This window comes from Microtus pennsylvanicus, chromosome 4 (assembly GCF_037038515.1).
Source record: "Microtus pennsylvanicus isolate mMicPen1 chromosome 4, mMicPen1.hap1, whole genome shotgun sequence".
NCBI lineage: Eukaryota > Metazoa > Chordata > Mammalia > Rodentia > Cricetidae > Microtus > Microtus pennsylvanicus.
This window is the reverse complement of record NC_134582.1, coordinates 81,021,555-81,033,866: the sequence shown is the minus strand read 5'-3', so window position 1 is coordinate 81,033,866 and position 12,312 is coordinate 81,021,555.

Here is a 12,312-nt window from a genome sequence, read left to right as displayed (position 1 = left end):
TCCCCCACAGTCCCCAGAGGAAGACTTTGAAGTCCCTGGCTGCTGGCAGCCTGGTGGCTTGCCTGCCTGTCTTGCTCCAAACCGCTGTAAAAAGCTGTCCTTTAGCACCAAAGTAGAATGTTTTGCTGAAGTACTTCCTGGCATCTGTGATGGGAACAATAGGCACAGCCTCACAATGGAGTATTTTATACGTAAGGAAAGCAAAAGGTCAGAGATGGGGGGGAGCCCGGGCTGTGCGCGTCACAGCTCTCCGTCCGTGTTTGATGCTGTTGAGCAACCACGCTGGCCGAGAAGCTGTTACTTAATCCTGCCAGTATTCTCCAGAAAGAACACTTGCGAAATACCGAAGACAAATATGCCGTAATTATTACATGCACAGGGAGCTTGTCAAGCATAAACTGTTAGTGTAGCATCAACACAGTCTCCCGTTCCACTGGAGCCGGCCAGTAATTAGCACCAACAATGCACGGTGTGTGTGTGTGTGTGTGTGTGTGTGTGTGTGTGTGTGTGTGTGTGTGTGTGCACGCGCGCGAGCAGCGGGGGCGGTGCTCGAGGCCTTGGTCTCCATGATACTTCTGCTTGAAAATTCTTCAGAGCCAAGCACTAAGTGTGAATTCTAGAAGAAAATAAGATGACGGCTAATTCTCTGACACATCAGAAAGAAGGGGCCATCAGATGTCACCAAGTCTCTCCTTCCTTCTACCCTCCTTCCTACTCTTCTTTTTCTACATTTTGCCTCTCTCCTTCCTCCTTCCCTTCCTCTTCCTTTTTCACACCCCTCCCTCCTTCCCCCTCCCCTTCCTTCTTCCCCTTTTTTTCTCCTCGCTTCCCTCCCCTCTTCTTCTGTACCTCTCCCGCCCCCTTTTCTTCTGTAAAAAGGACCCTTGGGTTTCATCACATCGACGCCTCTGCACTGGAAACCCTGCCCAAAGTCTGATTGGGTCACATCAAGGAGACTGGTCCTGTCATGATCTGAATCACCAAGTGTGGAGTACGAACTCAGTAGCCCAAAAGAATTGTTCCCAGAAAGGCAAAACATAACCAAGGTGGAGATTTCATAACCAGCTTTGGGTTTTCACTGAGCAGTGTTCTACTTTATCTCAGCTTGCTGTTCCCGGCGTGTGCTCAGCCCCTGGAGCCAAATAAAGATACACACTTCGCAGCCATCCAAACTTACCATAAGGCAGAACCCCCGGGTGGGCACTGAGCTCTCCTCCCTGTGTCCATCTTCAATTATTGCAAGAAAATACACAGAAAATCCCATTCTCTGACCACAACTAAACTTTGCGTGTGGGAGATAAGACATGCTCACATTTCATCTGAAATAATAATAATAGATCAATAAGTGCCATATTTTTCCATCAGAAAGTTTCTCTGCACACTAAGTTGATCAATAAGAGCTGATATAGGGCTGGAGGCCTGGCTCAGTGGCTAAAAGCGTATCTTGTTATTCCCGTGGACCAGATTTCAGTTCCCAGCACACACATCAGGTAGCTCACAACCACCAGTATAATTTCAGGGGATCTGATGCTTCTAGCCTCGCAGTGACCCTCACTCACGTGCTCACACCCTACCCCCACATACAGATAATTAATAACAATAAATATGGTATGTTGGGCTGCAGTGTAATCGGCTGCCTGAGGCCTTAATTGAGACCAATAAGAAACTGGGAGTTCAGAGAAGCTGCTGGAAAATGAGATGCTGTGGACAGTTCAGACATAGTCTCAGTGTGGGATAGCCTTTTATTGGTTAATGAATAAAGTTGCTTTGGTCTATGGCAGGGAAGAATATAGCTAGGTTGGAAGAGATAGAGAGTAGGTGGAATCAAGGAGACACCATGTAGCTGCTGAAGGAGACAGATGCCCAGAACCTTACCCGGTAAGCCACAGCCTTGTGGCAATACACAGATTAATATAGATGGGTTAATTTAAGGTATGAGTTAGCCAGAAATATACTTGAGCTATTGGCTAAACAATGTTGTAATTAATATAATTTCTGTGATTATTCAGGTCTGGGTAGCCTGGAACTGAACGAGCATCCTCCGCCGACAGTCTCAGGAGTCAAGGCCTGCCTGCCTCTTGGATCTGAGAACCATAGGCTCATAAAGGAGACAGAAGCTACAGCTCTTGGCTCCCACTGACCTGAAGGTTCTACAGAGGAAAAATGGAGGCAAAGGCAGAATGATCTCTGTCAGCCCAAGGGTTGAAAAACAGCCTCAGTATGCCACAGAGTCCCCTCACCATCCCCCACCCCAAGAGTTGGGTACTTGCTGGTTAAAGAATTTAAGGACACCTCGGGATCTGGGCTACAGTTCAGTCGGTTAAGTCCTGGCTGGACAAGCACGAGGACTTGACTCAATCCCCAGCACCCAGGCATGATGGTGCAGCTGCAACCCCAGTGCTGAAGATGCAGACGCAGGAGGATCCCGGGGCTCACTGATAGGCCAACCTAGCCTACTTGATGAGTTGCAGCCTGGTGAGAAGCTCTGCCTCAAAAACTAAGATAGACAGCCTCTGATAAATGAAACCAAGATCGACCTCTGGTTCCCAAACACTCCACACATACATGTACACCTGCATGCCAATCTCTTCTCCCAACCACTAGTTGACTCTCAAGAGAAAAACACAGAACTAGGGAAGTTAGTAAGCACAGTGATAGTACCGGGAAGCCCAGCACACAGACACCAGAGGAAAGCCCATGCGGACACAAATGAGTGCAGTATCCCCAGGCACACTCTGGGACACCACCAGCAAAGCACCCCGAACCCTGTCAAGACAAGACCAGCACACCAGCGCAGGTTCAGCTCCCCAAGAGCCCAGAATACTGAAGTCCATTGGTGACAGGTGTGAGCCAGAGCGCAGAGAAGACGAAAGCCGCCAGTTTGGGCACTGTGCTCAGGGGACATTCTCTGCGGAGGGCTGGGAACCTCTTGAGGGCCAATTCCTAGCAGGAACTTACCTCAGCAAGACAGAGGGAAGGCAGCTTGCACACGGCACACTGGATCTAATGAGCCTGAACCTAGATATACAGGCTGATCTCTAATCAGCGGAGCTGGCTGTAAAAGACAACTCAGAAGATGGGGGAACCTCCATTCATACCAACACAAGGAATTAGTAATGTTATATCTATCAGTAATTTTGTTTTTCATTTGCTTTCATTTTTATTTTAAATTCTCACCTGCATTTTTATTGCTTTTAGTTTTATCTTGCTTGATTAGGTTTTATGAATGTCACCTCCATTATCTGTCTTACCTTTAACCTATATTCTTGTCTTCTCCTTCCTTGTTTCCTCCTTTTCCCCACTCCCTATTCTTTTTACTTCCTTTAAAAAAAAAACATTGCCAGGCTGTGTTGGTGCACACCTTTAACCCCAGCACTTGGGAGGTAGAGGCAAGTGAATCTTGGTGTTTGAAGCCAGTCTGGTCTACAAAGTGAGTTCCAGGACAGCCAGGACTACACAGGGAAGCCCTGTCTCTAAAGAACAAATCAAAACAAAAAAAATCCATCTACTTATCCATTCATTTAATGTGTGTGTGTGTGTGTGCCTGAGTGTGTGTGTGTGTGTGTGTGTACTTGAGCACATCATATTCATGCAGTACTCTGGGAGGCCAGAAGAGGGCATCAGATCCCCCTGGAATTTGGAGTTACAAATGGTTGTGAACTGCTATGTGGATTCTGGCACTAAACTCAGGTCCTCTGCAAGAGCACTAATCACTCTTGACTCCTGAGTTAGCTCTCCAGCCCCTCTTTTTACTTAATTATCCTTATCTTTCGCCTTAATAACCTTTTGACTCCATTTATCTTACGAGAACCCGAGTTCCTTTGTTTCCTAACACAATGGCATTGCCAGTAAGGTTTCTGTTTGCTTTATTACCAGGATTATTATCCTATCAGAGTTCCTGCTACAGCTGTCTATGGGGATCATAATCTCAAGCGGAGACAACCTGCTAAGAAGACCCATACAAAAGAGAACAAATAAAAAGGGAGAGAAAAGAAAATGCAAAACCCGGCATGCATTCATTCCAACAGATGCATGGATTATACATGACACAGATACCAACACAGCAAAAGCAAGCTAGCAGCCTAACATTCCAAAATCCAGCCACAGTTCCTTGTTAACTGAAACCACAGATCAGGAAGCAACCAAGACACCAGAAAAAGAATTCAAACTCCCAAGAGGAGCCATGCTTAACTGTACAAATGATGTAGTTAGTACCTCCCTTTCTCTTGAGGAAGATCAACTGTGGTGCTCCTTGCACAGATAATGCACCCAGCAAGACTCCTGGGCTCTCAGCATCCAGTTAGTTGCTGGCAGGGCTTCACACAAGTTTTATACAAACCATTGCTGGAGCTACACACATCCCATGTGACCTCCCCAGCAGAAAGATCCTTGGTTGTTGCCTTTCTCCCACAGCCTTTGTCCTGAGCCCCCTCCAGTGCTGCTGGGCACACGCACCTCGGGGATGAACCATTGCCTTGAGTGTGGCAGTGAGCATGCGCTGAAGCTCCAGGTGACCAGAGCTGAAGGGACTTTTGTGGGCATCCAACACGGGTAGTTTTGCCTTTATTCATCTCAAAGCACCTTTGTTATTCTTTTTAAGGATCAAGTTTATCCTGTGTTAGTAAATTTATAATTTCCCTTTTCTCAAATTTTTCAAATTTCATCTCATTGTAGTTGGTAAGCAAACTTTGAATGGACTCTGGTCTTCATTGAGGATTCTTGCTTTCTGGCCAATGTATGTTCTGTCCTGGAGAATGCATAAAGGACGCATGCCCCGTTCTGCTGTTACCAGATGGACGCTCAGCAGGCATCTATAGAACTGGGCTGGGTTAGAGTCTTGCTTCATCCTTTCCTTTCCTTATGAATCTGCCCGCTGCCAGCAGTTTTTCAGAGTGAGGTATTGACGCCTGGGCTCTTCTTGTTAGCCTTACTACACAACAGTTAAGAGTTGCCTAGTGCCCTCTCCATCAGCCGGTGGTCTTTCCATATGTTTTGGAGTTTTGCTTTTGGATGTAGCCATGTTGATATCATCCGACCCATTCTGCCTTTGGAAAGGGACCCTAACTGCTGACAGTCACTCACGTTAACATGGGACTCATTCCTGCCATTTGCTGTTGTGTACCTAAATGTCACAGCTGTGACTACCGTTTCCTCCTCTTCCTCTCAGTCTCTTGTCTTTCTTCCTCTTCTTGTTGTCTTCCCTTCTTCTCCTTTTCTTCTTCCTTTCTTCTCTCTCTGCCCTGCTCTTCTCATTATTCCCTTTTTTTCTCCCCTTCTTTCTTGTCCCCATTTCTGGTCTCTCTGCGTTTTTCTAATAAGGTGTTTGATTCTTTTGTCATGTCTTTTGCTATACATACTTGATTTGTTAATGAGCTTTCTGGAAATTACAATCACTATTTCAGTTTATGAAACCTATTTTGGATCGATACCAACTTAATTTCAACCATCTATACAGGTTCTGCTTGTAGGCAGCTTCATCGTCCTCCCTTCCCTTCTCCACTGTTGCACAATTAAATCCCTGTGCATCACGAAGCCATCAGAACAGCTGCATAACGACGGCTTTATGACATCATCTTTCAATTCTGAGTAGAGCAAAGGGAGTTACATGGGAAGAATAGGCTCCCACCGCCTTTTATGCATTTTGCACCTTAGCTGGTTCTCGTGTCTTTCACGTGAGTGTGAGCTAGTCTCCAGTCTTTTCACTCTACCCTGAAGAACTCATTTGATTCTCTCTCAATAGCACAGCCCACTTCTGAGACATGCTTCTCTTGGAATCCCTTACCTTTTCCTTGAGTTTCGACTCTTTAAAAATAGCATACGTGCTGAAGAGATGGCTCAGGAGTTAAAAGCATTGGTTGTTCTTCCAGAGGACCCAGATCCTACACGGCAGCTCACAGCTTTCGGTATCTCCAGTTCCAAGGGATCCAATGTGATTTTTTGGCCTCTGTGGGCACCAGGGATGCATGTAGTGCACAGACATACATGAAGGCAAAACACTCATATGCATAAAATAAATAAGAATTTTTTAAAAAACCATGTGCCTTTGTTGTACAAAGCAGTGGGTTTCATATTATTTTGCTCAAACATACCACGTATTTTGGCCTTACTTATCCATGACCTCACCCTGTCCTTCCTCCCTGCTCCCACTATGACTCTTCCTTTTCCTGAGCAATTCCCCTTCCACTTGCACTGTGCAAGTGTGTGTGTGTGTGTGTGTGTGTGTAAAATTTGAAGTATATGAAGGAAAACAACATTGGTCTTTCCAAACCTGGCTTGTTTAGATCAGTACAGTAATCTCCTCTTCAACCCATTGCCTTGCAAATGACATAATTTCATTTTGCTTGTGTGTGAACAGTCTTGGATGGAGATCACACTTTCTGAGGTTGCCTCCAGAGCATGGCTGCTGAGAACAGTGCTAGAGCAAGCATGGGCGAGCCGCAGTTCTGCTGTGCATGCGCGTATCTAGGAGCGATGCAGTTAGATCAGAAGTTTAGTTTTGGACGACCTTCCAGACCGATCCCCAAAGTGTCTGGACTACCTCCATTCTCATCAGCAGTGTGCTCCCCTTTGCCCCACATCTCCATTGGTGATTGTTTAAGGACGGCTGTCCCAGAATGCGGTGGAATCTTGATGTGCTTTTGGTTTGCATTTCTCTAAGGTCTGTGGATGTTGAGGATTTCTCGGGTACTCACTGGCCAGTTCTGCTCTGTTTTTTTGAGGAGTACCTGTTCATTTCAACTGACCTTTATTGGTGCTTATTTGGTTCTTTTTATGCTCTTCATGTTAATCCAGCAGGTGCACAGCAAATGGTCTCTGTTCTGCTGTCTGTCACACACCTCCCAATGCTTCCTGGTCCGGATGATTTTAATTCCACGCAATCCCAGTTGTCTACTCTAGCTGTGACTTTCTGATCTGTCTTGGTCCCCTTCCCTGTCCCTGAGATAAAAAGCAACTCTATGGAGAAAAGGTTTACTCTGGCTCACAGTTCAAGGGCTCAGTCTGTCACAACCTGAAAGTCAAGGTGACTGGCACATTCTTTTCCAATCAGGAATGAAATATGCATAGCCCACTTTCTCTGCTCTTCCTCAATACTATGTTTGGAGTCCTAGCCAGAACCTGTTCGGGGAACAAAGGAAACACCCTGTAACTGGGCCAGGACCACAGTTATACAACTCTGTATCTACTTAAAACAAACACTCAATTGTACTCGCAGGAGGTGACTTTTGTCAAATATGAGATTTTCAAAAGAGAACCCCCAATTGATATGGGTTTTCCTCCGCCTTGAATCCCACGGCATGGTAGGTGGGAGTAGACTGTGGATACATGTGAAGGGTTCAAGCCCAGGAGGCTCAGGGTTGGGTACCCGGTGCTAGGTCTGCTGAGCAATGCCGCACACACTTGGTACCCACCTTCCATCTGTAGTAGACCACAGAGATGGAGAAGCGGGGCTGCAGTAGGGCCAACACTTCTTTTTCTTAGCACCTCGACCCTTATGCCTGGAGAATTTCAAACACCAGTTAAAGTTCTAAACTTGTTCAATTTTTCAGGAAATCCAAGAGACACACCTGTCTGTATATAGGATGCTCACGTGGGCATACAGAAACCACAGTCACGGGGAGTGACGTGAGCACAGAGGGCTTGTGTTGCTACATCACAACTGCTCTTGGGGGACTGGTGTCAACGATGGGTCAGGGTAAACACCCCACACCCATTAATTCTCAACAGCAGATTAACAATCCCAGGCCACACACTACACTTTTCCAAAAAGACCAGATTTTAAAAAAGCAAGTAATTCCATCTATCGGGCATTTCAAACAGCCAGCCACCATGGGCTGTGCTAAGAATAAACACCTTGGGGCTGGAGATGAGGGTTAGTAGGTGCGGTGCTTGCCTTGCGTTCCTACCACCCTGGATTTGAGCCCCAGCACCACATAAACCAAATGTGTTCATTCCAGCACTGGGGAGATCAAGGCAGGGGGATCAGAAGTTCAAGACTATTGGACACATAGCCCGTTTAAGGACAGCACGGGCAATGTGTGATCCTGTCCCTCAAACAAGAATATAGCACGATATCACATCTGTCCGTTATCAGAATTACCTCCTGTCATGTTAAATGTCATTGTTACTGCCTATCTCTTACAATATGTCACGTGAATCTTGTAGTTACGCTTTAATGCATTCAAACGATGGCCCTCTCAAGGAGCAAGTTCTAGGCTTTGTGAAACGCATTTTTATCAGACAGCTTAAAAAAGAACTGTTACTCAATGAGGGAGAGGCTGCTCAGAATCGGACTTATCTTACTTGCCCAAACACTTTACTTTCTGCGGACTGCACAAAAGATTCATTCAGCCCGTTCCGAGGCTGAAAGCGAAAGTGACTCATTATTTTTGAGAAGGTCAAGAGGGTGCAGCTGCCAACCTTTAAATGTCTCTAGAACCTTCTGGGTGAACATCACCACCAGATGCCCTCGGTCCTCAGCTGTCACCTGCTGCCACGGGGCTGCTGCTTTTCCTGGGAGGTGAAGGCACTTGCTCTAAGCCGGGTCCTGCTGCGGCGGGCAGGGCCTGAGGTGATCTAGACATTTCAGGGGCTGACGTGCTTGAAGCTGTCTTGGCAGCAAGATTCAGGAGTGGAGACTTAGGCAGGAGACCTGGCTGCTCTCAGCCCAGCCAGACTTCTACTACAGTGGCCCAGCAGACAAAGGAAAGAAATGTGAAAGCCAGTGGCTGATGAGAAAATTCAGTGCTTTCTCCAAGGTAATCCACATGCCCAGGTCCCCACACTGGTACTGTAGAGGTGCCACACATGTACGTGTATGTACAGGAGCATACGTGAACATGCAGGTCTGTCTTCAAATATATCTATGCACAGGGAGACCAGTGGACACCCCTGACCACTGTTGCACAGGCACTGTCTGCCCTTCTTGTTTCGTGAGACAGGGTTGCTCGCTGACCTGGAGCCCATCAAAAATGGCTGCCCTGCTATTTCCTTTGTCTGGTGGGCCAGTGAGGCCCAAGGATCACCCCATCCCTGACTCCTCAACACTGAGGTTGAAAGCATGCCACCACATCCAGCTTTTTTCATGTGGGTTCTAGCACCTGAACTCCGATCCTCTTTACCCGCTGGGGTATTGCGGCCATGATGGTGCCAGTTCTTGCACAAAAACGCCCTGCATCTGCAAAAGGATGGAAATAGAAAACACTATCCTGAGTGAGGTATCCCAGACCCAAAAAGATGAACACGGGATGTACTCACTCATAATTGGTTTCTAGCCATAAATAAGGGTCACGGAGTCTACAAAAGGTGAATCTAAAGAAGCTAAGTAAGAAGGGGAACCCAAGGAAAAACATATAGTTATCCTCTTGGATAAGGGAAGTAGACAAAATTGGGATCTTGGGGGTGAGGTGGGATGGGGGTAAGGGGAGATGGGGAGAGAAAAGTTAGAAGGGAAGGAGGGGGGGCCTTGGGGAAACAGGAGGATTGGGATAAAGGAAGGTTGGACAGGGGAGCACGGAACCACAATTCTTAGTTAAGGGAGCCACTTTAGGTTTGGCAAGAGACCTGACCCTAGAGGGGCTCCCAGGTGCCCAAGCCAAGGTCCCCAATTAGTTCCTTGGGCAGCTGAGGATAGGGAACCTGAAATGACCCTAGCCTATAGCAATACTGACGAATATCTTGCATATCATCATAGAACCTTCATCTGGTGATGGATGGAGATAGAGACAGAGACCCACACTGGAGCAATGGACTGAGCTCCCAAGGTCCCAATGAGGAGCAGAAGGAGGGAGAACATGAGCAAAGAAGTCGGGACCACGAGGGGTGCACCCACCCACTGAGACAGTGGAGCTGATCTATTGGGAGCTCACCAAGGCCAGCTGGACTGTGACTGAAAAAGCATGGGTTAAAACTGGACTCTCTGAACATGGCGAACAATGAGGGCTGATGAGACGCAAAGGACAATGGCACGGGGTTTTGATCCTATGTAATGTGCTGGCCTTGTGGGAGCCTAGCCAGTTTGGATGTTCACCTTCCTAGATATGGACGGAGGGGGGAGGACCTAGGACTTACCACAGGGCAGAAAACCCTGACTGCTCTTTGGACTGGAGAGGGAGGGGGAAAGGAGTAGGGGGAGGGGGAGAAGGGGGAGAAGGGTGGGGAAGGGTGGGAGAAGGGGGAGGGAAATGGGAGGCTGGGAGGAGGTGGAAACTTTTTTTTTCTCCTTTTCTCAATTAAAAACAAACAAACAAACAAACAAAAAACCATCCTGCATCAGGGACAAGCCAGTGGAGCACAGGGGCCAATCAGACCCCTCCTGGGCCATACTATTTTCCTCACTTCTATGGCCTGACTGCCTTCTACCCGAGGCCAGTATCTATCACAAAGGCAGAGCTTCATACCTGATCCATGTTGAGGCAACAGGCTGGGGCACTCAACAAGAGTTGGCCCTTATCTCCCCCTAATTTAGCTGGCCTGTCTGGGACAGTCCACTTCCTGTTTGCAGTGCAGCATGGATGGGTATCTCAAGCTGCTTCTCCTGCTGCCTTCAAGTCTCGTCTCTAGTGACTGGGAGGCTGTCATGTAGTAACTTCCTCCCACCCCGACGGCCTCTAAAGCCCCCCCCCCCTGGTAAACAGAAGCACAGTGGAGTGTGGTGACAGCCTAGCTATGGTTATGAAGCTCACCTCCTTGCCACACTGCTCAAGAAGGAACCTTGTCTGAACCAGCCACCCTAGCACTTCTGATCAAGGCTGACATGCCTCATTTCTCCACCCTGGATGCTGTGCCCAGTTCCAGTGGTGGCTCAGGGGCATGGTAAGAGGCCAGGCCAGGTCACTTGGCTTCACAGTGGAGGCCAAACACCCAGCAGCGCCCTCCACACCTCCCAAGGTACTCTGTTGTTATTAAGCACCAGGGTCCTGCACACAGATCCCCAGCACAGCTTCCACTCCTGACCTTGTCCATTAAACTAGAGCCAGATAACGTACATTTCAGAGGTCTTAGGGGGGACCAGGGTAGGCATACGTGCAACACCTGGGCCAGGGGAATGCCAAGGAACGTCAACTCTGCCGCCTGCCTGTATCACTATCCGATAAGCACACCTCTGTTATCTCGCCAAGTCATGAGATGACTGAACAATCAGGGCGAAGGACACGTGTCCCTGTGTAGACAGCACACGCATTGCAGCCATAGTGTGGCTCTGTTATCCGGCTGGCTGCAATCACAAAGAGCCGAGTCATCAGTTCTGGCTTCAGTCCCTGACTCAATGCGCTGGTCTCCTCTGGGTACCACAGGAGGCCCAGAGTCCTTAGAGAGAAAACAGTGTCTGAAAAGCTCTGGGCAGCTTCCTAATTCAGTCATTACCATGACATGTCAACAAACATACACAAAGCACCTTATTTGAGGTACTGCAAGCTAAACCCAGGGCTGCGTGCCTGCTAAAGGGTGCACTCGACCACTCAGCCACACTGTCTGCCCAATGCTGTTTTTATGTTAGGATTTTACAAACAGCAGCCATGCTGGTTCCTGTGAGCAGTTGTCCTCAGAGATCTGTCACTGACAGGAAGGGTCCTCTTATCACCCACCTCTTCGAAATGTGGACGAGCACGGGGCAGGGTGGCCTCTCCACGGCATCTGCGTGCACTGTCTCTGGAGTACCCCACCTTCCCTGTCAGGTCCACAGCGTTTTCCTGTTGTCCTGAAAATTTAGAAAATAATCAACCACAGCTGTCTGAGTGAGGTTCAAGTGATGTTCTCAAGCAGGGGAGGCGAGTTCAGAACTTTCTAGAAGGGAGAGGCCGTGGCAACATAGAGATGGGAATCTGTAAGAACTTCAGGGCTCACAACACTGATATTTTGAGCAAAGGGTTGAAACGACCCTCCTTCTTGCCCCCCAATCACAATCTATTAACTAATGTAAAACAGCTCCTAAGTTTCCAGATTATTACCTACTGACTTTCAGATACTTTCTTTTGTGACACATCTGCCACATAGTTATTTTTAATACACTATGAGAAAATCTGAATTGATTTTTGTGATACAGCCCAATAAACACAGAGACACTTGTCAGTTAATATTTAACTAGGTCAGCAAATAGTGGACTTATTATTTAAAACTGGGATCTCTGAACTCCAAGTGAGAGCCAATGGAGAGTATGTCACCAAAGTGGACATGCAGGTCAACTGAGGGATAGCGCCACAGCCAGCCACCCAAAGGACCGTTTTCTCAAAGCACTGTGCCCAAGAGCTGACACCTCACCTCTAGAAAGCATCGTTCCCGCTGCTGCTGGGAAAATGACCCCGCCTGTTAAAGATG